General features: G+C 45.8%; 1 protein-coding gene across 3 annotated transcripts in view; it reads left to right on the forward strand.

The window, feature by feature from the left end:
* The first annotated feature begins 990 nt into the window (after nucleotides 1–990).
* The window catches only part of TANGO2 (transport and golgi organization 2 homolog), a 207,626-nt gene continuing 184,545 nt past the window's right edge, over nucleotides 991–24,071 (forward strand). The window contains exons 1-3 of one of the 3 annotated variants that reach the window (XM_088476716.1): nucleotides 1,038–1,054; nucleotides 19,920–20,006; nucleotides 20,867–20,983. The gene's annotated coding sequence lies outside the window, so the exon portion shown is untranslated. Of the gene's footprint in view, nucleotides 1,055–19,919; nucleotides 20,007–20,866; nucleotides 20,984–24,071 lie in introns of those variants that run through there. The other 2 variants (XM_088476717.1, XM_088476713.1) reach the window with 2 other exon arrangements.

Raw genomic sequence — 24,071 nt, forward strand, 5'->3', positions numbered from 1 at the left:
AAGAAATGGGTGTAGGGTGTGCGGTGTGGCCCCCCCGTGTGAACATCCTGTACCCATTATAGATATGCCAATGACTACAATGTAGATATTAGTTTATACACATCCCTCCCTAATCTAAATCTTTCTGCACATTTTATATCTGTCCCACCTGCAGTGTAACATGGTTTTACCAAGCTGCATAATTACTTGCACTTTATTTAAGCTGGGCATACACGTCCAGATAGAATGCCTGCCAGACCGTCAGACATTTTATCTGGCAGCCTGCCAGCCTGCAGATGTCCGCGGCATACATTGTGATATATCTCACAGTGTATTAGCCCCGACATCTGCGCTCCGCCCCGGGGGAGGAGACATGTCCCTATTCCTTCCATGGGAAGGAACACAGGAAATGTATGTCTGTCGGCCGCTGCAGGGCATACACTGCCCGATGAGGCCGACATTTTAACTCATAAATATCGTATCGGATGGGTATGCTGGACAATCCGGCATGCCTGACCAAGCGATATTTCACCCTCGTTTGCCCTCACACGCTACAATTATCAGGGCGATCCACGGATATCGGGCGGATCGCCCCGATAATTGTAGTGTGTATAGCCAGCATAACTGTATTCCAAAATCTTAATCAAGCCCTGTACCTTTTAAGGGTGCTCATTAATTCCACCAATGGGACACACTGTTTCCCTCAATTACTGTAACTTATTAAGGATACCAGTTTATTCCCCCAACCAAGGAGAAGGGACTAGAAAGGTTGATTAAAAAAAAGAGAACATTCTGTTCCCTAAATATATTCCCTGCAATAACAGCACATTAAAATTGCAGTCTTGGAGAAATCAGTTATGTAGGCAATATGATTTCCTTTCCAAATGCCCTTTGAGATGATTTTAATTAAGGAGATAAGGACATTTTGCAACTGCAGTTATTTCCTGAACTCAAAACCCATTGCTCAACTGAACCAGCCCATCTGGTGCATTGTGAAACTTTCAAACTGTTTTCTCATCAGCAGTTAATCCTTGAAGGAGAGCTGAGGAAGATACGGACGTCAGAAAGTTACAAGGTAATCACAAATTGTTAAGGTATTTTCTTTGTTCGCCAAAAAGAATGTGACACATTAATTACTGTTTGTCGCTTTACTGAAAAAAAAAGTAGAATATTTTGGATAGTCAATTTCCCATTTGTGTATAAATTAGTAGACAGAGAGCAGCACATATAGGGAAAAACAGGAAAATTAGGAAATATTGTCAGAGGTGCAGAAGTGTTCTAACAAAAAATCAAACCTTCCTTAAACAAGTAAGCTGGAAGACTCAGGTGGACGTTCTGTCTTCATCTTTCTGCTGTAGACATAACAGTAGTACATTCATAAAATTGCATTGCTAGGAAGTGTACAAGAAGTCCAAAAATGTGTTATATGAATAATGAATATAAACTGGTTGATAAGCAGTACAGTGTGAAGGCATGTAGAAAAGGAATATTTACGCTCATTTACCTTATGTGGCAATAATTACCCATAATAAGAAATCTACATACAATGGACATAGTTGTTAAGTATGTTTTTACGCAGGTGTGAAAAGTAACCAAACAGATGGCGCAGGGGCTATAATGGGTGCACCCATTCTGCAGCCGCCGGCCCGGTGCTGGCTGCAGAAATCACCTGGAAAATGGCCACACGGAGGCTCCAAGCCGGACGCCCGATTTTATTACCAGTGGGCACCCGGCACCTTCTCTGCAGTGCCGCGGTAGCCGGAGGCTGGAGTCTCTCCCGAATTCCAGCTTCCGGTTCTCCCCACGGGCACTATGGGAGAGACGTAATGATGTCTCTCCCATAGTTCCGAGGAGCAGCCGGGCAGACTGGACGGCGGCGGACGTAAGAGCGGGGTTTAAGGTAGATATTGGTTTTTTTTGTGTAAGCAGCACTACAGGGACATTACCATATGGGCACTACTACAAGGGCACTACAGGGGCATTACTATGGGGGCACTACTACAGGGGAATTAATATATGGGCACTACTACAGAGGTATTACTATATGGGCACTACTATAGGGGTATTACAATGGGGGCATTAGTATATGGGCACTATTACAGGGGTATTACTATGGGGGCATTACCATATGGGCACTACTACAAGGGCATTACTATATGGGCACTACTACAGGGGCATAACTATATGGGCACTACTACAGGAGCATTACCTCAGGGGACATTACTAGAGAGGCACAGCTGGAGGGGGCATTACTATTGGGGAATTACCAGGGGAGGTGCCAAATTGCTGTGTTGCCGCGGGTGACAAAAATCCTAGTATCGGCCCTGCTATAGGAGATAAGATAAGTTAAATACTTTATTGACATTGTGCAAATTTCAAACCAGGTCAAAGACGTACACATTTCAGTACTGAACAGCATAATTATTAACGAACGCCAACTAGGTTCATCTTTACAATAATGGATGGAAAAAAGCTGTTCCTATACCGAGAAGTGCTGGATTTAATACACTGAAAATGCCTTTTAGAGGAGAAGAGAGAAAACACACTATGATACGGATGCTGGCAATCTTTTATGATACTGTTTCCTTTCCGTAAACTATTCTTAAAATAAATTTCTTCAGCAGATGATAACTCACGACCAATAATACCTTCAGCTGTCTTAACCACTCGTTCTAATAGCCTATGGTCCGATTTTGTGCTGACCCATACTAGACTGGAATACAATATGTTAACACATTTTCGATTACGCAGTGATAAAAATTCAATTGATTTGTCTTTGACAAGTTATCTGCCCGCAACCTCCTTAAAACATAAAGTCGCTGTTGGGCCTTCTTAACCATGGCCACAATATTAGAGCTCCATGACAAACCAGCCAAAATTATGAGCCCAGTAACTTAAACTCATGTACCCTATCAAACTCCAAATTGTTAATAAGTAATGGCAATAGTGTAGACCTGTGTGTTCTCCTAAAATCAATAATTATTTATTTCTTTTTTTTCGAGTTATAAATAAACAATCTCACTCCATTTATCCAAGTTATCCATCTCACCGCGATACACTTTCTCATCCTCATTAGTGATGACACCCATTATTGTCGTATTGTCAGCACATTTCACAATGGAGTTAGATTGAAATGAGGGAACGCAGTCATAAGTAAATAACTAAAATAAAAGTGCACTTGAAACACACCCCTGTGGGGTACCAGTACTTTTGCTGTTAGTAGAAGAACTCATATTACTCAGTCTGACTTGTTGCGGTCTATTAATTAAAAAATCCAATATCCAGTTGCATAAAGTAAAAGGAAATCCTAAAGTCAATAGTTTCCTAATCAAAGCAGTTGGTAGGATGGTATTGAATGCTGAACTATAGTCAACAAAGAGTACTCTGACATACTCTCCAGATGACAAAGGGAGGAGTGAACCACGGAAATCAGTGCATCCTCCGTCAATCTGTTATGCTTATAAGCAAATTGATAGCTATCAAAGCCAGCAGGCAAATGACATTTCATGGTATTGATAGCATCAATACCAGCCTCTCAAAACATTTCATTATTAACGATGTTAAAGCAATTGGTTTAAAATCATTTAGGCCCATAACTAGGGAGTTTTTTGGGACTGGAAACTCAAAGTGTATTTAAAACAATCAGGGACAGTGCCGCATGCTAAGGACAAATTAAAGATATATGCAAAAATCTGAAAAATTCCATCAGCACAATCTTTTAATACCTTCTCTGGAATGCCAACTGGGCCGGACACTGACACCTAGCAGACTATCCCTCATTTCTGTCTCGGAAAAAAACTAATACAGGATCCTCACAAGCAAAAGGCAGTTTAGAAATGACAGAGTTGTTGTTCCTGTCAAATCAGGCGTAGAAATTACTTAACTCTTCCACTAAATCAGCATCCACATGGCCGACGAATACAAATTTAGTTTTATAGTTGGTTAAACTATGGATTCCCTTCCACATATTCCGAGAATCCAAATCATTTTCAAAGCTAGACTCAATTTTATCGGAGTACTCCCTCTTAGCCTTCAGAATCCCCTTTTTCAGGTTAAATCTAGCTTCTTTATAAGCATCATGATCCTTAATCTTAAAAGCCTGATTTCTAGCATAAAGAAGTCAATGTTGTTAGTTATCAACTATATCTGTTAATATGTCTACTGATCTTGTATTTTTACCTAAATAATAGATAGATAGATAGATAGATAGATAGATAGATAGATAGATAGATAGATAGATAGATAGCAATGGCAAAATGCATGGAGAATGTGATTTTTCACCTCAGTATACTGACCGTGTGACCTGTTACATCATAAATAGCCTTTGTTATGTCACTCAGCTGTGGTAGAAATGTCACCATTTCGTAGAGAACTGTCAGTTATCAACTGTATCTGCTAATATCACATGTCACAATGTAAGGTATGCTTATTTTCACCAAAAAGTTATATGAAAATAATGATAGATAGATAGATAGATAGATAGATAGATAGATAGATAGATAGATAGATAGATAGATAGATAAAGCATTGATGAAATGCAGGTAGCATGTGATTTATAACCTCGATATACTGATAATGTAAATTTCTATAGAACAGTCAGTTATCAATTATAACTGTTAATATGTCTACTGACTGCGTAGTGTAACCTTATTTTAACCTAAATGATAGATTATAAATAAATGATAAAAAGATAGATAGCAATGGCAAAATGCATGCAAGAATGCAAAAAGTGATTTTTCAGCTCAGTATACTGAGACCATGTAACTTGTTGCATCATAAACAGCCTTTGTGATGTCACTTAGTTTACGTGGAAAGATCACCATTTTGTAGAGAACTGTCAGTTATCAACTGTATTTGACATGTCACAATGGGCCGAATTCAATTCAGTGCGATGTTGAATAGGAGGGAGCTCCCGCAGCTATTCAATTCAACGCGCTGTTTGTCTGGTTGGGAAACAGATAAGTCTGAGAGTGCCGGTTCTCGGCAACTTAACCTGAGTGTTAAGTCGCAGTAACCGGCATTCTCCAACTAAAGGGCCGGGCGCGCGGCTGCTAGCACCGCACTAAGCCGGCAAACATCTGCGCGCCCAGCACTTTTGTTGGATTTCTCCTCGCATCCCCAGGGGGGTGCGAGAAGAAATCCTTTAGCCGCCCAAACAGAGCGGTGTATTTAATAGCTGCGGGAGCTCTCTCCCGCGGCTATTGAACATCGCACTGAATTGAATTCGGCCCAATGTATAGTATACTTATTTTATCCTAAATGATATATATGAAAATAATGTTAGATGAACAGAGATAGATAGATAGATAGATAGATAGATAGATAGATAGATATGGTGAAAATTAGGTGGGATGTGATTTATAATCTCAATAATTTGATCATGTGACTTGCCATAGAACTGTTATATGCCTACTGGCCAGAGCCAGATTACCCCCACGGCGACCAAGGAGGGTAGGTCCAGGGGGCCCGCTGAACAGTTCCTGCCCGTCGCTACAGTGTCTGGCATACCTTTTTTTCCACTACTCTTAAGCTATGTACACACTAGACTATATGACTTCCGATCCCGCGGATCGGACCGACATGTCGGGTACATCATCTTGTGTGTACCCATGATATGCACGCTCCCGTGAGTCGCTAGATATGTCATCCAATCTCGCGGATCGGAGCAACATATCGGGTACATAGTTTTTTAGTGTGTACCCATGAAGCGCGTACTCCTTCGGATCGTTAGCAACATTGCCCGTCAGCCCTACTGCAGGGCTGACGGGGGATTTCGCTAATGATGCCATGCTGCAGAATGCAGTATGTCATGTAACTCCCCCTCCACATGGGACCTGTTATTGGCAAGTGTGTATGCACTTGCCGCATGCTGGGTCCCATCGCCAGCGATGTCGTGCTGGGTAAACATTGTGTAGGATGTACCCAGCATTAGTCTGTTGGCCGGGCTTTGATGTCTGGACCCTCCCCAGGACCAGCAACCAATCAGCAGCATTTTTCCCAAACCTGCCGCCTGCTCTTCTCTCTCCTTCTTGTCCTCCTTTTCCCTGCTGTCACTTCATAGTCACTGCTGCCATCTTCAGGGACTTGCTGACACCACCACTGCTCATCTGGCCATGAAGTCTGTGTGGCATGGAATTTAGTAATTGAAGACAGAAAACAGTGCTCTAGACTACCGTCCCTTGCCTTAGAGAGGTAGTGCAGCTTCAGACTTCTCGGGCTCCCCTCCTCCACTATCCCTCTTTCCTCACTGGTGGGACCTACAATCGTCACTACGTGGGCTGCATAGTCCAGGAAGGGGAAGCCGCAAGGTGTGTATACTACATCTCACTCTTCTCAGTGTCTGCGCCCCCCATCCCCTCTCTCGGAAACAGACTTATTATTACAGGTTTTTTTTTAAAGAGGGTGCCATCGGGAACAAGATTAATGGGTAAACAAGGCCGGATTAAGGTCTGTGGGGGCCCCTGGGCAACATATGTGGGGGCCCCTGGGCAACATATGTGGGGGCCCCTATTAAATATGGACGAAATTGGGGTATGCGCAATGGGGACTGCATTGCTCGTAAGTGGTACATTTGTCAAATACTGAAAGGAGGACATAACCCCTTTAGCAAGTGCTAAAGGGGTTATGTCTCATTGTGAAATGGGGCCCATGGGCTCCACATGAAAAAAACAACACAGGGGCTCATACAAAAAAAACACACAAAATACACCCACAGGAAAAAAAAAACACTTATAGGCACCCACATAAAATATTACTCACCAGTTGCGCAATGTTATGCACTTTATACCACACATAGTGCCCCTGATTCACATTACATCACATAGTAGTGTCCCTTATTCATGTAATGACACACAGTAGTGCCCCTTTTACACAATGCCCATAGTAGTGCCAATAATACACATAATGCCCACAGTAGTAGTGCCTCTTATACAATGCCCACTCCAGTAGTGCCTCTTATGCAATGCTGCAGTAGTGGTAGTGCCCATTATGCAGTGTCCCCAGTAGTGGTGCCACTTATGCAGTGCCCCCAGTAGTGGTGCCCCTTATGCAGTGCCCCCAGTAGTGGCAGTGCCCACAGTGGTAGTGCTCCTTATGCAGTGCCCCCAGTAGTGGTGCCCCTTATGCAGTGCCCCCAGTAGTGGCAGTGCCCACAGTGGTAGTGCTCCTTATGCAGTGCCCCCAGTAGTGGCAGTGCCCACATGGTAAGGACCCTTATGCAGAGCCCACAGTAGTGGCGCCCCCTATGCAATGCCCCAGTAGTCATGCCCCCAGTAGTAGTGCCCCCTGTAGTAATGCCCCCAGTAGTAATGCCCCCAGTAGTATTGCCCCCAGTAGTATTGCCCCAATAGTAATGCCCCAGTAGTAGTGCCTCCAATAGTAATACCCCAGTAGTAATGCCCTCTGTAGTGAAGCCACTTACACTGAAAAAAAACCCACAATACTTACCTTACAACCTGCTACTGCATCCGCTTCTGTCTGACAGGCTGCTCCTTGTAACTATGGGAGAGATGTCATGATGTCGCAAGGTGTGTATACTACAGTTGTGTATACATCATGATGTCTCACCCATAGTGCCCTGCACACTGCGGGAGCCGGAAGCCAGAGCTCAGGAGTGAGCTCCAACCTCTGGCTGTCGCTGGTGCTGCGGGGAGGGAGCCGCATGCGCTGGTAACTAAATCTCAGCAGGCACCCGGCAAATGTTGCCTCCCTGCGGCGCTGGACTGAGGTGGGCCAGAGGAGGCAGAACTGGTTCCGTCTCCCGTTTCTGGCCCACTTTAATCCCTGGTGGGTGTGGGGGCCTTTATGTGTGGGGGCCCAGGGATGACCGCCCCTATAGCCCCCCCCCCATGTTAATCCAGCCCTGTGGGTAAAAAGGAAAAAGGGTAGTTTATAATTTGGTTGCCTCAGAATGGGTGCTGACAGAAAGCACGGCTTTAAATGGGCGAAAGCTTCCTCTGACTCAGGCAGCCATACACAAGTGTCTTGACCCTTTCTTGTAAGAGCAGTGATGGGAGCTGCGATGGAAGAGTATTTTCTGAAGAATTGATGGTAGAAATTGCAAAAACCCAGGAAGCATTGTATAGCTTTCAACCCGACTGGACGGGGCCAGTTAACAATGGCAACAAGCTCCTTTGGATCCATTCAAAGGCAGGAGCCCGAAATGATGTACCCCAGAAATGTTAGTTCCTTCTGCTCGAATGATCATTTCCCAAACTTGCAGAAAAGCTGTTTAGCCCGGAGTCATAACAGCACCTCACACACATGTTGGCGGTGACTTGCTATATCTTCAGAAAATATCAGGATGTTGTCCAGGTATACCACTACGTACTTATATAATAGATCCCGGAAGATATTATTCATGTACTTTTGGAAAACAGCTGGGGCATTGCTTAATCCAAAAGGCATGACTAAGTACTCAAAGTACTCAAAGGCCATCTTCCACTCGTCCCCAGACCGGATTCTAATTAGATTGTAGGCCCCACGAAGATCCAGCTTGGTGAAAATCTTTTCCCCTTTTATCCGATCAAAAAGCTCAGAAATCATAGGTAGTGGAAAACGGTCCTTGTTGGTAATTGCATTCAGGCCCCGGTAATCGATGCATGGTCTCAAACCCCCTTCCTTCTTCTTAACGAAAAAGAGGCCAGCTCCAGCAGGTGATTTAGACTTCCTGATAAACCCACGTTCCAGGTTCTCTGTAATGTATTCAATTACTGCCTGGGATTCGGGAAGCGAGGGAGGAAAAATTCTTTCACGAGGCGGCACTTTCCTAGGTAATAAGTCTATAATGCAATCCCACTCCCGATGAGCAGGAAGCATCTCTGCAGCCTTTTGACTGAATACATCTCTGAAGGACTGGTATGGAGCTGGAAGCTGATCTTCGAAAGAGACGACTCAGCTCCGAATGACACGGTGTGGTGGTTTGACAGATAATAAACAGGACCCACGGCATTGAGAACCCCATGACAGGATTTGAAGTTCAAAACAGGAGCATGCTTGCGGAGCCAAGGAAGACGCAGGATGACCAGACTCTCGGTTGATGGGAGGATATAGAATGTTATCAATTTTCGATGAAGAGACCATATTTGCATGGTGAATTCTGTCGTCCGCGAGTGAATGGTAGCCGTAGGAAGTTTATTCCCATCCATACCAATGATACAAAGGTGGGTTTGCAGCAGCATATTTGTAATCCTTAACTCTTGGACCTTCTTAGCTGTAATGAAGCACCTGCAGCCTGTACATTAACTGTAAGAGATGGAACTGGTTGTACCAGAGCTACACCGACTCGTTGCATTAGCATCTGCAAACACTGAGCCTGGTCTTGTTCTTGTTTCTCGACTCTGGTGAGGAGGTTCTCAAGCAAGTCATGTGGAGATAGGTTACAAACAGCATCCCTGTTGGCCAGAGTATTCTGTCACAACTCTCAGGTGGATAGTGGATGCAACTTGTATTTGGGGTTTGGCGTGACCTATTTCTGAGGTGCGGAGTGTAATGTGCTGGCAGTATTTACGAGGGTCCCTCACAAGAAGGTATGGACTTGGCTGCGTCCGACACAAAGGTCGTGGCCCTCAGGATAGGTTCCCCTATACAGGTGCTAGTAAACTCTGGATGGAGTGGAGAAGACTTTCACCATAGTCATCAGACCGGGTCAAAACCAAATTGACAAGATGGTACTAGGGAGCAGGCGTATGCGGGTCACAGAGGATAGCCAAGGTCAGAACCAGATATCAAACATGGTACCAGGTGTCGGACGAAATCACAGTCACAAACAAACCATGGTCAAGAACAGGTAACAGGATTTGCACAGGAATGCTGGAGTAAGGTAATGGAGCCTATACTCTGGCATAGGAGTGCTCCAAGGGACTTCTTTAAATAGGCAGGCTTGAATCTGGCGCCTACTGTGACATCACCAATTAGGTGTATATGGCCCTTTAAATTTTCCTGCGGTTTGGCGCGTGCCCCTAGGAGAGCCGCGGCCACCTGCAGTTTGAGGACTGCACAGCGGGGGGAGCCGTATGCCCGCAGCTTGAATACCGCAGTCTATACCGAATAAATTTGATGGCAATCTTCTAATTGGGATTCCTCCCCATTCTGAATATTCCTCTAATGGGACTCTGGGTTTTCCGTCTCCATATACCTCTTCAAAGCATGTTAATCCCTATCTACAAGTGCTTTCCATGGAGGAATTTCTTAAAAACACCAAGATCATGACCTCCTCTGGGAATTCTAGGACTCACAGTATACAGAATCTTGACCAATTAAATCTTCTTCATCAAAAGTTGATACAGTTACAAAGACTTTTGACCAGTATACTTTCTGTGATACCTGAAATCCTCAGGAACACTACAGATTCAGTTAGACTTGGTTCATCATACCCAGTGACCAAAATTTTTTCTGAGTTAGGCTCCTTCAGAACCAAGATTTTGTCTCCCTTGCTGAGAATAGATAGACACCAGAGTTACCCGCGCCCCAAGCTCTCTGAGGCTGAACGCCAGCGATGCAAGGAAATTGTCACGACCGGCTGTATGGAATCCCCTGCTGAGGGGTGCAAGCTGAGATTCAGGGCTAGAGGAAGTCTGAGACGTGGGCCTGTACACAAGGTCTCCCCATCCACGAGTACCAGTCGTTGGCAAGACCTGACCAGAGGTGCGGGGTCTAACCAGCGGGATATGGGTTTAGCTGCACCCAGATGGCAGGTCGCGGTCCTTTTGTCAGGTAAATGGTACTCACGGGAATAGAGAGCCTTGCTACTGTGGCCCTAGAGGATACTACACACAAGGATTAAGCTACACCCTAGTGTAGCTACTAATATATACACTGGAGGACCCAGGAAGTAACAAGGCACTGAGGATTGGTGCTGTAGTATCAGCGGTACTGAGGTTGGATGCTGTAATGACAGTGGTACTATGGCTGGATGCTGTGGTGACAGCAGAACTAGGCCTGTATGCTGTAGTGACAGCAGAACTGAGACTGGATACAGTAGTGACTGCAGAACTGAGGCTGGATGCTGTAGTGACAGCGGTACTATAACTGGATGCAGTAGTGACAGCAGAACTGTGACTGGATGCAGTAGTGACTGCAGAACTGAGGCTGGATGCTGTAGTGACAGCGGTACTATAACTGGATGCAGTAGTGACTGCAGAACTGAGGCTGGATGCTGTAGTGACAGCGGTACTATAACTGGATGCAGTAGTGACAGCAGAACTATAACTGGATGCAGTAGTGACTGCAGAACTGAGGCTGGATGCTGTACTGACAGCGGTACTATAACTGGATGCAGTAGTGACTGCAGAACTGTGACTGGATGCAGTAGTGACTGTAGAACGGAGGTCGGATGATGTAGTGACAGCGGTACTATAACTGGATGCAGTAGTGACTGCAGAATGGAGGTCGGATGCTGTAGTGACAGCGGTACTATAACTGGATGCAGTAGTGACTGCAGAACTGTGACTGGATGCAGTAGTGACTGCAGAACGGAGGTTGGATGATGTAGTGACAGCGGTACTATAACTGGATGCAGTAGTGACTGCAGAACTGTGACTGGATGCAGTAGTGACTGCAGAACGGAGGTTGGATGATGTAGTGACAGCAGTACTATAACTGGATGCAGTAGTGACTGCAGAACTGTGACTGGACTCTGTAGTGACAGCGGTACTAACTGGATGCTGTAGTGACTGCAGAACCGAGGCTGGTAATTGCTGCAAGCACTGGAAAGATATTCTGAACTCACTGTAGCACAATACTTTGGTAATTACTGCAAGCACAGGAGAGATATTCTGAAAATACTGGAGCACAATGATTAGGTAATTGCTACAAACACTGGAGAGATATTCTGAACTCACTGTAGCACAAAGCTTTGGTAATTGCTGCTAGCACATGAGAGATATTCTGAACACACTGGAGCACAATGATTAGATAATTGCTGCAAATACTGGAGAGATATTCTGAACTCACTGTAGAACACTGGTCGGGGAACAGGGTAAATTACCCCAAATGGGGTAAAAATGAAATTCCTGGGGGTAATGGAAGGACAGCCGGGCATGCATATTAATCATTGCATGCCTGGCTGTCCGTCCATTACCCCTAGGAATGGAGGTCACTGGCGCCGGGTACGGCGCCAGTGACTTCCAGCCCGGCGCCGCAGGGAGGCTCTAAGCCGGACGCCCGCTGAGATGTTATTATAAGCGGGCGCCCGGCTCCTTCCATGCAGCACCGCGTTAGCCGGAGGTTGGAGTTCTCTTCTGAACTCCAGCTTCCGGCTCTCTCCATGTGCACTATGGGAGAGACATCATGATGTCTCTCCCATACTGCCGAGGAGCAGCACTTATTATGGTAAGTGTTTTTTTTTTTTTTGTACAAGCGGCACTATATTGGGGAACTACTACATGGGCACTTCTACAGGGGCACTATATGGGGGCACTGCTACAGGGGCATTATATGGGAGCACTGCTACAGGGGCATTATATGGGGGCACTTCTACAGGGGCACTGCTACAGGGGCACTATATGGGGCACTGCTACAGGGGCACTATATGGGGGCATTTCTACAGGGGCACTATATGGGAGCACTGCTACAGGGGCATTATATGGGGGCACTTCTACAGGGGCACTGCTACAGGGGCACTATATGGGGCACTGCTACAGGGGCACTATATGGGGGCACTGCTACATGGGCATTATATGGGGGCACTACTATAGGATTTCCTTCCTTTCAAATCAAGGGGGTAACGTCGGCGTATCTAAATATATTTTGGGGTAAAAGGTAAAAAAGTTCCCTGACCCCTGCTGTAGAACAATACTTTGGTAATTGCTGCTAGCACAGGAGAGATATTCTGAACACACAGGAGCACAATGATTAGGTAATTGCTGCAAGCACTGGAGAGATATTCTGAACACACTGGAGCACAAGAGTCGGCACAGGAGTAACACAAGGACAGACCTGGAACGAAGTAGCATCAGCAGACACTGGAAAACGACAACATTGCTCAGGCAACTTCCTGTGGTCTGCAGTCTGGCTTTATCCCCTGCATTAGCAGATCCTTGGTGGACAGCGTCAGCTGACCACTGTCATGCTACCATTTGGTATGGAGTCATCAGGTGATGCAAACTGTCATGGCCGCGTCCATGACGGCAACCGCAGAAACCAGGCAAGGAGCAGTCCAAGGCAATTCACATGACACTAAGTATAATACTCAGCGTGCTAACCTCTGCCGCACCTGACTTCTGACCCCACAGAAGATCAGGGGAAGTTGGCGCAAAGGTGAGCAACGGCCGATCCTAGGCCACAACCTGACAGAAATATATATCTGTCTCTACTGTGGGAATTCAGACCACTTCATTAAAGACAGTTCCCTTTACAAACCAAGCAGTGATGACAAGTATCAGCGTCACAGTGTCCATGCCTTCTTCCCATCAGCCATTGGCAGTTTCAGTTTCTTCAGCCCTGGGCAAGGGGGTAATGTCTGCCATGCAAAAGAAGGTTCAATTTTATGATTGAGAACCCATAACAAGATGTTCCTACTCTAGATTTGGGAATCAAGGGAGAATGTCCAAATCTCTCATAGCCAGAGAGACACTTGATTTGCCCGTCTCAGGAGAGGCATCTGATTTGCCTACCCCAGGAGGAATCTCTTCTGCCTATTCCGGTCCTAGCCCAGATTCTGCCTGTTCTGGTCCCAGCCCAGATGCTGCCTGTTCTTTTCACAGCCCAGATGCTGCCTGTTCCGGTCCCAACCTCTATTCTGCCTGTTCCGGTCCCAGCCCGAATTCTAACTGTTCCGGTCCCAGGCTGGATTCTGCTTGTCCCAGTAAGGGACTTCCACCTGCTTGTCCCAGTGAAGGACTTCCGCCTGCTTGTCCCAGTAAAGGACTCCAGTCTGCAGCCCCAGGAGGGGCATCTGTTTTGCCTCAGAAGAGAAATCTGATGCTTTGACTCCAGGTGGGTTATCTGATGTTCTAGTTGCAGAAGATGCATCTGAGCCTCTAGCTCCAGGAGGGAAATGTCAACCCCAGGAGTGGTATCCATGTTGCGAACCCCAGGAGGGGTATCTAAGTTCTCGGCCCCAGCAGGGGTACTCAGTACCAAGATTCCAGATGGAATTCATAGTGCCATGGAACAAGTCATGGATTACTGTCAGCCACTTTCTACGAGTGCCACCATGTTGCCTACCAGCATGGTTCAGGTCCAAGAAGGGCCATCTGAACATTTTGATTTTGCCCGTTCCAGTTCTAGTCAGATTCTGCTTCTTTCGGTTTCAAACAATTCAAGTTCCTCCAGACCGAATCTGGTTCTCTCCGTATGTCCGGTTCAGCCTCCTTCAGTTATTACTGATTCAAGTTCATCTGGACTCCATCCAGTTCCATCTGTCAGTCTGAGGTCATCTCTGGTTCTAGCCGGTCCAGGAAACTCTGATTCCAAAATTGTGCAATCCTGTTCGGTTCTTACTGATTCAAGCGTCTACTTGCCCAATTTGTTTCCAGCCGGTGATCCAAGTAGCCCAGAAGGTGCATTAGAGTCTTCAACTTCCGGAGAAAATTCTAACCTGCTAACCACAGAGCGAACTCCAGAGCCTCAGCCTCAGGAGGGACTTTCTGTACAACAGGTGACTTCTGTCAATCATCTCCTGAGAATATCATCCTATTGGACGACAGTCTGAATACCATTTCTTCAACTCTGTCTTTGGATTCTACCCATTCTGGTTTCAGCCAGATTCTGCCTCCTTCAGTTCCAACTGGTTCAAGTATTCCTAGACTCAATTCAGCTCCACCAATCTGTTCAGGGGCTTCTCCAGTTGCAGCTGACTCCAGTTCCTCTGGACCCCATCTGTTGGTTCGAGTAAGTGAGTTGCCAAACCCAGAGGAGGTCTCCGGAGCCTCAGCCCCAGAGGGGGTCTCCAGAACCTCAGCCTCAGAGGTGGTCTCCAGAACCTCAGCCTCAGAGGTGATCTCCAGAACCTCAGCTGCAGAGGGGGTCTCCAGTACCACAGATTCAGATATGGACTCCTGTCAGTCACATCCTGAAAGCACTACCGTGTTGACCACCAGCATGGTTCTGGCCCAAGAAGGGCCATAATCTCCTTCGGTTCCAGCCGATTCAAGTTCATCCAGGCTCAATCCGGTTCCATCCGTATGTCCAGTTCAATCTCCTTTGGTTCCAACTGATTCAAGTTATTCTGGACTCCATCCAGTTACATCTGTCTGTCCAAAGGCTCCTTCGGTATCAGCCGGTTCAAGTTTCTCTGGGCCCAATCCAGTCTCATCTGTTGGTTCGAGTAAAGGACACCAGTCTGAAGTTCTGCAAACGAATTCCTTTTCTACTCTTGAATGTGCAGCACAAGCTTCAACCTTCCAGAACTCGTCTGTTGCTCCACCGCCCATTTACTTCGATGGAGATTTGGCACAATATCACGCATTAGTTAATCAATACCTTACCAACATGGAGTCTGCTATATCATCTGGTATCACTCCTACCAACATTATTAAATACCTTTCCTTGTCCTTCACAGGTGTAGCTTTAGAATGGGCTAATCCGCTCATAGAGTCTAATGATCCTATCCTCCAGAATCTAGTTATGACATAATCAAAAATTGAGTTCAAAAACTTTGAAATCTAATTCTTCTAAAAACAACTTCTCTAAGAAAGTTTCCAATTCTGTGCCTTCCTCCAAGCATTCTGCCCAGTCCTCCACTCCTCTGAAGTCTGAGCAAAATCAAGCTTTAAAGGGCCAGCATGCTGACTTCCAAGCCTCCAAGAAAAGCTGCATTACAGAATCTGCATCCATGGACATGAGACTTGGGTACACTTCCTTGTCTCATTCTTACAGCAGTGCCAAGCAAGATCAATACATCTGGCATAAGAATAGTCCAGAAACAGTTCAAAGACAACAACCTGTTGACTTAAGAGTTGGCTATCTTTCCCTCAGCTCATCTTCTGATTCCTTTTGGGTATTCTAGTCATATAAATACTTCATCCAATTTAGCCTCTGCTTTTTCCAGGGAAAAGTATCCAATGCTTGCTTTGGATATGGACTCTGATTCTGATTTTGACCCTGTTCATGATAATACTCCCTTTCCTGATGGTCTCATGTTTCCTGACACTGTTTTACCTAGCCATATAGTTTCCCAAGAATTGCTGATGAGATCTACAGGTTTCCAGAAGAAGGCTCCAAATTACCATACAAAATATCAATTGAATATTCGTGGATCTACAGTTTCTCATTCCAAACCTCTTTGCACCTAGTCCCAGAAGAGCATCTTTATGCTGTTGGACTTTTGAAATGAAGAAAATTCAGTTTATTTTGATGGAGAATGGTCCACTTGTTCTGAAAACAAAGGTCTTTTTTCTGGATATGAAAATTGTGAGGATTGCTGAAAACTTCAGTTTGAGAGTGTGTTTCAAGATCCTTTAGTTTTCACTTCTCCAGTTACTTTTATGGAAAATATTCTTCAAAGTACTGTATTTCTGAGATTCATGTGGGTATCCGGAGTCTACCCATAAAGAAGGGGGTACTGTCATGACCCTGACTTATGTTTTACTAAAAGTCCTGTGACTTACCTCTGCAACCTGCTCTGCAGGTCAGGATATCCAGATTGCCTGCAGGCTGCAGCATGTCTGTGTTGCTAGCTCCTGGATTCCTTTCTGGACTGATTACACACCTGTGTGTCTCTCTGTCCGTGAGAGCTGATGAGTTACACCTGAGCTGCAGAGATCATGTGGATGTGCTGTTCCAGTCCTTTAGTGCTGATCATTCTCCCTGTATGGCTCCAGTGTGCAGCATTCACCGAGGAAGCAGGGTCTTCTCTGAGATACTAGTGTCCAGCGTTCTCCATGTGCTCTGGAGACTGGGCGCTGCCATGACACTTTCAGTCAGCTGACAGCTGATCCTCCAATCTCTGTGTCTGCAGTGGTCACATGATTCCATGCACCACTCAGCGCCTGGTTCCCTTTCTCCAATAATTCACTACAGCGGACACCTGACCCTGTTAGCCAATCAGTGCATGGTCAGTACTATAAAAAGACTTCCTGCTTCACAGTCTGCTTGCCAGTGCAAAGACTTCCACAACCCTGCCTTTGTCCAGACTACTTGTGCTCCTCAGAGACCTGTTCCTGAGTCTCTTACAGTGGATGCTGCTTGAAGTTCCTGTGCTGTTGCAGTTCAGCAAATCCCCTGTACTATTCTTATTAAGTCCAAGTCCGGATGCAGTCCGGTTCAGTCCAAGTCCAGTTCAGTCCATGTCTAGTTCCAGTCCGGTTTATCCAAGTCCGGATCCAGGCCATTTCAGTACAAGTCCGGATCCAGTCCGGTTCAGCTCAAGTACAGATCCAGCTGATTTCAGCCCAAGTTGCCTGAAGAATCCAGAGTCTTCAAGCCTCACACATTTGTCCTTCTCTCTGAATCCAAGCCAAATTCACAAAAACCTCAGAGCGTGACAATGGTAGCTAGATAGATAGATAGATAGATAGAAATGATGAAATGCAGGTAGAATGTAACTAATAATCTTAGTAGGGTGATCATGTGACTAACTGTCAGTTATCAACTGTATCTGTTACTATACCTACTGACCTTGTAATGTAAGTTTATGTTAACCTAAATAATGGAAAGAGAGAGAGAGAGAGATAGCATTGGCAAATGCATGGAGAATGTTATTTTTCACCTCAGTATGCTTAACGTGTGACTTGCTTACATCATAAACAGCCTTTGTGATGTCACTCAGCTTTGGTAGAAAGGTCAGATAAGGGCCACATGGGCCTGAGGTTGAAAATGTTCAAGGACCTATACCGAGAAGGGGAGGGGCTATAACCACTGCTGGTTAGTATACTGACTGATGGCCGCCCATTCTTGCCTAATCAATGCTTGTAATTTTACTTCAGTAAACCATAGTAACATCTGACAAAAAGGTCTAAAAACACTGAAGCAGCAAACTTTGTGAAAACCAATAAATAACATAACAATAACATAACAATCTATGCTATCTCATCACATCCCGCTGCATCTAACAAAAGCCTCCTGCTTCTTACTCCTATCCCCTGCATCTCACAACAGCCTCCTGCTTCTCACTCCTGCCCCTTGCATTTCACCACAGGCCCCTGCTTCTACTCCTGCTTCTTACCACAGCCCCCTGCATCTCACCACAGGCCACTGCATCTCACCACAACCCTTTGCTTCTCACAAAGGACCTCATTCAGACCCGCTCGCAAGCGCTGAGCGCTCATAAGCGGGTCGATGTTTAGGCCCTGTGCACGCGCAGCGGCTGCACTGCGCAAGCCCCGGAGCGAGAGAGAAATTTTCTCATTCCGGGGCTCGCTACCAACGGGGCGGCTGTCGATGTTGTTCGACAGCTCTCCCTGTTTAGTAGGCGGGGAGTGGGGGTGGTTTCACAAACGGAGGTGTTCCTTAGGGAACGCTTGCCATTTTGTGGGCGGCTGCACTGACATCAGCAGTGATGTCAGTGGGGAGCTTCCTGCTCGATCAGAGCAGGAAGCTCCCTGGGGCTTGCGGTTCCCGAAACCCAACTTCAAGGGTCTCTTGACCATCGCGACCATCAACCTGGTCGGTCGCTAAAGCTGTGGGTGGTAAACCACAGCTTAGCTAGCTACTAGGTGGCCACACTTCAAAATACAAGCAGCCGCCCACATTCAGAGCGAGCGCTCACATTTTGTGAGCGCCTCTGAATTAGGGCCAATGTTTTTTTTTCAGATGGCAGTGTGTTTACCATTTGATGGTGGCGGTCCGATGTTTGCCACCATTGTATGGAAATCATTCAATGGTGTTCCAATGGTTGTGTGTGTTTTTTTTAAAATCCTGATAGCTATGCCTACCCTGGCTCCTTCCTGGCTACTCTGTCTGTATCAGGACATCTTTATAGGTTCATTGGAGGCTGTCTTTCACTCTGTCTGCCTCAAACGTGACCCTGCTCAGTCCCTGACTCCCTCCCTCTCTAGGCTGCTGCTAAGAAACAGGGCACATTGCTAGCTCTGATTGCCTCTCACTGTCTCAGAGAGCCAATTAGAGCGCTGCCCTCACCCCTGAAGCAGCAGCAGCAGAAGTCAGTCAATCACACAGCACAACAGTTTTATCTGTGACTTGCTTCAGTAAAATCGTCACTGCTCGGCTCTCTTTTGTCACAGATGAATGGTTCATACACCTAAACTTCCTCGACCAATACTGTATAGAATAGTGAAGACCCCATCAAAATCCATCCAGTGGTTCAAGAGAGTAGCCCAAACAAACAGACAGACCCTAAACCGGGGAGTATATATATATATATATATATATATATATTTGAGAGATATAAGTGAGTGCCACACAACTACATACTTGGTTATTTTTCCATTTTCTTAGTATTTTCATGATTTTCCGAGGGACAGCTCCAGGTTTTAAAGATTTATCCCTAGTTTTCAGTATTGATCAACTGTACAATACTTATTTTGTACATTGAACTTAATCCTCTCTTTATAGTCATTAAAATACATTGAGAAAGAGCATGTAATGTGAAAAAAAAATACATTATAACTATGGTCAGTCAACATGCAATGTTATGAATTATAGTTTACCAAAGGCAGTGGCGTAACTAGGGTGGGGCGAGCAGGGCACATATCCTGGGTGCCGTGGCAGGCCCAGCAGAGGGGTCTCTGCAGGCCAGGGCAACATACCCTGGGACTGTCATCTCAAAGTTGCCGTTATAGAAGAAAAGTCCCGTCCTTCTCATAATGTTATGGCAACTTCCGGATGACATTGTGGCTATGGATACTGACTGCCCCTCCTCCTCCTCTCATTCCCCTAAGTTCAGCGTGTAGCCAATCAGGCAGCACAAAGTATGGAGGATGTACTGGCTGTAACTAGCAGCCACCTGCACATGCCACTCATAGCTTTATTTCTAGAGTAACAGCTGTATAGTCTAATGGTGTCCTCATGTATGGTGACTGGCTGCAATTTTCTTATAGTCTCCCAGTCACAGAGCAGAGGGGGCTGGACCACAGCAGCTTTAGCTGCCATTTTATTGTAGACATCCCTGACACAGCCGGAGCCAGGTAATGTGTTCTGTATATATTATTATTATATAGAGGGGAGGGGACTGTACAGTGATATATGAGGGGGAATAACACATCTCCCAGCACACACTGATATGTAGTATTTATTATATAGAGTGGAGGTGGACTGGACAGTGATACATGAGGAAGAATAACATCGCTCCTAGCATACACTGATACTGTATGTGGTATTATTATTATATAGGAGAGAGGGGACCGTACAGGGATATAAGAGGGAGACTAAAGCTGGCTACATACGGTACGATGTGTACCCAGTGATGCGATGAAGGATCTGCCAGGCGACATATTGGAAGGTCCCCACACACGGAGTGAGCCGATGCTCGACTCCCCGATATTCCCCCCCTGCGTAGACCAGAATGGGATCATTCGTCGATTCTACAAATCTCTTGTGCATGCAGAAAGATATGAAGGAGCAATGGACAACCCCACGTTAGCGCGTAGTGGACACTATCATGCCAACACACGGAACGATATAGATGCAATATCGTTCCAATCCATCGGATCGGCCGCTATATTGCTCCGTGTGTGGGAGCCTTAACACAGCTCCCAGCATACACTGATATGTGCTATTATTATTACTACACAGGGGGAGGGGACCGTACAGTGATATATGAGGGGGAATAACACAGCTCCCAGTACCGCCTGCCACAGACTCCCATTGATGATGGTGTCACTGAGAGATGACGTAGGGAGGAGATTATGGATGTGGCCGAGAGACTCAGGGGTGAGATGATGGTGCGGCTGTGAGATGCAGGGGGTAGAAAATGGCACAGGGGTCACTAGTCTGGTTGGTCCACTGTTGTATGATGATGACCTTCATAATATTCCAACACAAACAGGCATCTTCCGGACCATGTGATATCCTACCTGAATAGTGAATACCGACTGAAGACGCCGTCTGCCCAGGGAGGATACATTTCTTCAGAGGTTCCCAATTGTGAGTCACCACCATATAGGTAAGGAATGTTACTAGAGTGACTAGAAACTGCCGTGTCATGTTGATACTCCCCCATTTTTCAGTGGCCACACCCACTGTAGCATGTGGCCATACAAATTTTTTGGCGTACATGCTTTCGGCGCATGCACTCAGTTGGGGGGCCGCCATTTTTCATCCTGCCCTGGGCGCCAAAGACCCTAGTTACGTCTCTGACCAAAGGAGACTGATGTGCTTAGAAGTACCTGTTGAGCAGTAAAATGTCCCTAGAACAATTTTAAAATGTAGACAATTGTGATGTTTTCTTTTCTTCTCTTTTATTTACTAATGAATTTAAGACAAAATAGACAAGTGTACTCGCAGGTACATAATAAAACTACAAAAAATAGACAACAAAGCTGCATGAGGGTTTCAGATATAAAAACCCAGACAGTATGTAGAATAACAAACAATATTAATGGAGTAGCCAATAGCTTGAGTGCTAGTAGAAAATGTAAGCAAGCACTAAAAAAAGTTGACAAAAAATCTGCCCTTTATGTCAGTGGCATATTAATGTAGTGGCCCTCTCATCTGAGCAGCGGAACCCCCCATGCAGACATCGCTCCATCAAGCCGGTCTCTCCTCCTCCACGGCGCCATCTTCCCAGTGATATTTCGGAAGATAGCGCATGCGTATTAGTGAGTATAGGCTCTAGCACAGTGTCAGAGTATTTGCTATCACTGCGCAGCTCCATCTTCCAGAAGAAGTCACTGGGAAGACGGAGCTGTGTAGGAGGAGTGACCCGCTTGCCAGAGCAAGGTAAGTATACTTTGGGTGCAGGGTGTGGAGTGTGGAACCGTTTGCAACACAAACCATGCACTCGTTATAAAAACGACATTGCTTGCTGACCTCTTGGGTGCCTCATCCGGGGGGGGCAGTCAGGTCGGCACTGTGGGGGGACATGGCGGGTTTGTGGGTGTGATGATGCGATCGCATCATCGTAGTCCAACCCTCATTACACAATGCTGCAGTTACTGGTTTTGTGAAGCGAAGCAGAGCCACGATGATGTGATTCAACGCATATTGCGTCATTAACATTTTCCACCTACCTAGTCAGACTCGGCAGTATTAATTTTCACCGCTACTAAAGTAGTAGTGAAGGCATTAACAGAGATAATTAACATAATGAATAGGCCTCTTGGTAAATTTATATCTGTCTTCTAATAAGTTTATGAGCCAGAATTTGCTTGGTATTAAATTGCTACTTAGAGGAGGAGATTAGGGTTTATGAATGCTCGGATAAAAGTGAATTGGGAGAGTTTAGATGAAATACCGCAGGGAGAAACTTGTGGGTTCTTGAGTAACACCGGGTACACACTAAACGTTATGTCATCCGATCAGGTGATACGCAGCTGCGAAAAAATACTAATAGTCCCAAAGATCACCCGAGCATAGGGGCGCCCACTGCTGCCTTCTCATCTGTGTACGACGTCACTTACCTGCATAAATATCAATAACATTGATTCACATCGAGCAGCCATCTTGCCCTTGTAGGCAGCTCTAACCAGCCACACACACTGCAGCTCTTCTGACACCCAAAGAGCACTCATGCTGCGTATATGATCGCAATGGCAAATTTATGCACAGCCATGTAAACGGCATGACACACCTGCGTTTTTCTTACCACCGCCCGTTACCTCCCCCAAATGCTGACTACCTGTCACTCACCTTGCGTATCGATCCTCTGTTCATGCATAATCGCAAAACAATCGTAGCACATGCGCAGTGCGGCTTATACACATGCACAATGACTAAAAAAAAAATTTTTGAATCAGGCCCCCCATGCATAATTAATTCAAGGGGCCTGTGGAGAGGTAAATTATGATGGAAGTCAGAAAAAGTGAGTTAGGGTCCTAATTTTTATTAACGATGGGTCCTTGGGACCCACATAATTTTAAACTTGGAACAACCACTGGAGTCGAGTTTTTAAATAGCATTTAATTGCTTGGAGAATAAGGGCTCGATTCAGAGTTACATGCAAGTCCCTTTTGCAGATGGAACTTGCTGTTTTTCGCATGGCACATGCGTTTAATCATACACAACTCAAAGTAACAATGGGCAATTCAGAGTTGTCAGCCACAATTCCCCTTGTGGCTGAATGGGTGTATCTGCAGCAATTCTTAATCACGCCCTAAGGGCTCTATTTACTACAATCCGCATATTGAATGCAGATTGTAGTGTGATATTATCGACTGAATTCGCATTTCGAATTCAGGCAATATCACAGGGATTTACTACAAATCCCTTGCAGGGACAGAGCTTGTGAGACAGCTCTGTCCCTGCGAATCCCCTCCGCACACTAGTCACGGTATTTTCGCAAAAAATACCGTAACAAAGTGCCTGCGCAGGTGCCGACCGGCCGCCGCTGTTACCCCCCCCCCCGACGCTAAGCTCCGTCCCCCGGTGCTAGGCCCCGAGCCCTGCGATCGGGGACCCCCCGCGACCCCCCCTCCCTTAATTACACTTACCTGCATGATCCGGGCCTCAGTTGATATTCTCCATGCCTCCGATCAGGCATCTCCCATACTGCACTGGGACCCGATCACCTGATGACTGGGCCGCAGTGCACTATGGGAGACCAGCTGACCGGAGGGGAGACATCACCGGAGGCCCGATCACCGGTCCCTGGAGTCAGGTAAGTAAAAAAAAATTTTGACAATTTTTTTTTCTTTTTTTTACAGTAATCAGCCCGCTAGAGTAGAGTAGGAGGCCGGTAACCGGGGGAGACCCTGGATAACGCCACCTCCAGGTGGCGTTATTATCACAGGGCTTTCCCCCATATATTTTTACAATTTATTTTTAGTAACTCTGGTCGGATCACATTTCCCATTACAATTATGGGAAATGCAATCTGATTACTAAAAATAAGTGTTACTTAGGGGTTGGAGTAGAATTTTACGAATTCTACTCCAATTGCCCTGTATTAACTATAGGTGATACTAAAATAATGTGAAAAGGGTGTGAAAACACCCTTTTTCACTTTATTTTAGTAAAAATAATGTTAATAAATAGAGCCCTAAGTATCTTGTGGTGTGAGGAAGAGATTTCCAGAGTATAGGTGCAGCATGATA

The sequence above is a fragment of the Taudactylus pleione genome, unplaced genomic scaffold, assembly GCF_031769625.1.
Source record: "Taudactylus pleione unplaced genomic scaffold, aTauple2 ptg000191l, whole genome shotgun sequence".
Classification (NCBI taxonomy): domain Eukaryota; kingdom Metazoa; phylum Chordata; class Amphibia; order Anura; family Myobatrachidae; genus Taudactylus; species Taudactylus pleione.